Source organism: Lolium rigidum, chromosome 6, assembly GCF_022539505.1.
Source record: "Lolium rigidum isolate FL_2022 chromosome 6, APGP_CSIRO_Lrig_0.1, whole genome shotgun sequence".
Taxonomy (NCBI): Eukaryota; Viridiplantae; Streptophyta; class Magnoliopsida; order Poales; family Poaceae; genus Lolium; species Lolium rigidum.
Window position 1 is genome coordinate 94750535 of NC_061513.1, and position 3716 is coordinate 94754250.

The window sequence follows — 3716 nt, forward strand, 5'->3', positions numbered from 1 at the left end:
TTCTAAACCTACTAGTTTCCAATTTTCTCTTGCCTTGTGACACTGAAGAAAAGTATGAGATATATCTTCACAATGTATAATCCATATTGGACATTGGGCTGAGACTGGAATATGTCTATTAGCAAGAACTCCATTACATGGTAAAATCCCTCAAGGCGATTTCCATTCAATATTTTATTTTAGCTCGTACATTACTCTTCCATAGAAGATTCCACGCAGGGCTTGGACCAGATCTTCCACTCACCTCAGATCATTCTAACTTCCTAGCGAACTAATAATTCCACTACATATGATATGCCGACCTGATAGCGAAACAACCATCTTTGGTATAACGACATGCCACAAAGTCCTCGGTTCCATAATTGCTCAAAGCAATTTGGTCTGCATCAATAGTCTAGAATATTTATCAGATTAGCGCCTCATCCCATTCACTAGTAACCGGTTTAATAAGTTATGGTAAACACTACTTATCATGGTCCGATATGAAACAAAGCAACGGACTAGCATCCGCTCGTTCATTTCGGACGACACATCCAACGCCCCATGCGTGGCCTATATAACGACCGCACCACAACAACGCTTGTTCCCAGCAAAGCCCACGTCGCTGTCACCACTACCGTCGATTCTCCCCCGTCTCGACTCGTTGTCCGCTGTGTCCGGCCCTCTCCGGGCCTTCTCGGACGATGCATGTCGAGCTTCCTGCGGAGCTCGTCGATGCTGCATGGTCTGTGGCGCAAAACTCTAGCAGGGGCCCTCCACTCCTCCAGGACGACGACGGAAAGGAGCGGAGCATCAACGATGCAATGGCGCACGTCAGCGGACGGTGACCACGACGTGGAAGCACTGTGCCTGATCGATGTAGTTCATGGTTCTCATCCGGGACACCTCCTTCTTCGCCTAGATCGCGTCGTGGTGAGACGTCGACTGCCGCCGCCTCTACCGCTGATGCCCGCACGAGATCGATGCTTCCTAACCCAAAAAAATTTCTTGCTTCATTCGTAAAAGGAGCAGGAGGCATAAATATACAAAGCTTCAAACGTACATCTGTATGCTTCTTCAACCAAGGAGCGTGCTTCGATAAATCCAATGGTCCTTCACTTCCAAGGGCGCCATGGATTCGACTAGCATCACATATGTGCTTCCTACTAGAATTTAATTGCTCCCAAAGCTAAAATCATAGCATCGTCTGAAATTACAAAGCTACCAATGTAACAATGACATGCTTCTTACATAAAAATTTGCGCTTCACACAACATTTTCATGAAACTTAGACTCATACGTCCATTTTCTATTGTTCTGGGCAAGAAGTTGCTCTGAGGAGGAAGAAAGGTAGTCAGCGACATGTACGGACGTCAATTACGGGATCCATTTCTGTGAGCATTTATTACGAAGCAATCAACGAGAGCTGTATTTGCGAGCAGTTATTACAAACGTGAATCGTTGAAACAGATCGGACGACCACAATGCTTCGAATCCTACGGCACACGACTGGTCCGATTGGAAGACATCTATCGGGCTCCGATTGCTAATAAATATTTGTTCCTCCTGGTGTCATAACTTCTTCTATAGGACTAGACGGAATTAATTGATTAGTCCATATTTCAATCTGAATTCCGTCCCCCGCTCTCCAAATTACTACCCTGTTAAAACATTGCAGCATGGCCACAAATACTCTGCCAAGTAAAGGATGAACCACTTTTGATCTTTGCATTTAGAATTTTTCCATCGGGATAGTATTTTGCACGAAGAACTCTGGCACATAAGGATTCAGTGTCGTGAGTAATCTCAAAACTTGTATCGACATCATGGCGAGAATAAAGCAATGTGGATCCCTAAAACCCAACCATGTATCTTTATTTAGTATGATAGCTTCCATCAGGCAAACCAATGCATCCTTTTGTTGTTAACATCATCTCCTCACCAATGTTGCCCTATCACATCCATAATCCCTTTGCAAATTTATTTTGTGATATTGAATATAGATATTTCAAACACTGATAAAGACTGAGCCACAGCCTTCACAAGCACCTCTTTACCACCCATGGACAACAACTTCTCCTTCGACTCTTGCAATCTCTCACAAATTTTATCAATCAAGTATTGAAACGAGTCACTTCTTTCAGCACCGACCAATAGAGGTAGCCCAAGATACCTGGCAGTAAGAGCTTCGGTCATTATATTCAGTCTTGTACATACCTCCAATCTCCTCGCTACAGTAGTATTTGGGCTGAAAAATACTTGATTTTCCATCACTAACAAGCTGACCAGAAGATTGGCAATACAAATCCATAACCTTATTTAACCATGTTGCATTCTCATCATCAGCTTGCATTAAAATCAAGGAGTCATCCGCAAAGAGAATATTACATACAGTTGGTGCATTTCTAGAAACTTCAACTCCAATTAGGTGACCATGTTCTTCGGTATGCAAAAGGATCCTCGAGAGACCCTCCGCACATATCAGGAATAACTAAAGGATCAAAGGATCACTCTTCCCGAGACCACGCCTACGAGTAAATAAATCAGTCTCAATAGAACTAAAACAAACATTGTACCTGACTGATGAAACACATGCCATAGTCAATCTGGTCCATTTAGGGTCAAAACCTAGTTTCTTCATCATTTCCTCTGGGAATACCCATTCAACCCGGTCATATGCCTTATGCATATCAAGTTTCATTGCACATAGACCCTTCTTCCCTGCTTTCTATTTACTTGCATGGATGATTTCATAGGCCATCAAAATCCTATTAATGCTGAGACGCCTAGGAACGAAGGCACTCTGTCCCTCACTAATCACCTCTAGAAGAACTACTTTCAACCTATTTGCGAGCATCTTTCCAATATCCTTGTACACTATGTTAAAGAGGCTTATAGGTCGAGAACCAACCTGAGGTTGGGTGGTTAGGAGGGTGGTTGTACCCCCAGCCCACCAGAGTTCAAATCCCAGATTTGACATCTGTGTGTCTCATAAAGGCGGAATATTCATTCAGTGGGAGGCGACGTTCCCGTCGACAGCGAGGCGCCTGTGGTGACTTCGTCAATTTCAAGATCCAATCCGCCGGCTCAGTCTTCCGGAGGTGCTCATAGGGGTAGGGTGTGCGTGTGTGCGTTCATAGGGGTGAGTGTATGCGCGTGTATGTGAGCGCCTGCGTTTGTACTGTGTTTCTCAAAAAAAAAAAAAGAGGCTTATAGGTCTAAAATGAGTAACCAATTCTGCATTACCACACTTCGGAATCAGCACAATCGAGGTGTCATTCCACCCTTCAGGTATAAAATCCAAGTTAACAACATTCAACACTTCCCGTATAATATCTTCTCTCAACATCTCCCAATACTGCTTGTAAAATAAAGCATGCAAGCCATCTACCCCTCGGGCTTGAAGATCAGCAATTTAGACTAAGGCTTTTTAAACCTCCTTGGTGATAAAAGGTGCAATAAGATTTTCATTAATTTCTCTATAAAAATTTCTCTTCAATGTATTTAGAACTTTAGGGATGGGTGCAAAAACCTCTAAAGTAAACAGTTAAGTGAAGTAATTATGGATCAGCGTAGCAAGCTGATCATTACCTTCCACCTTGCTACCTTGTTCATCCAATAAGTATTTTATCATGTTCATCTTTTTTCTCACTGTTGCAAAGTTGTGGTAAAAATTGTATTATGATCATCATGACGTAACCAATTATCTCTTCCACGATGCAACCAAGAGAGTTCCT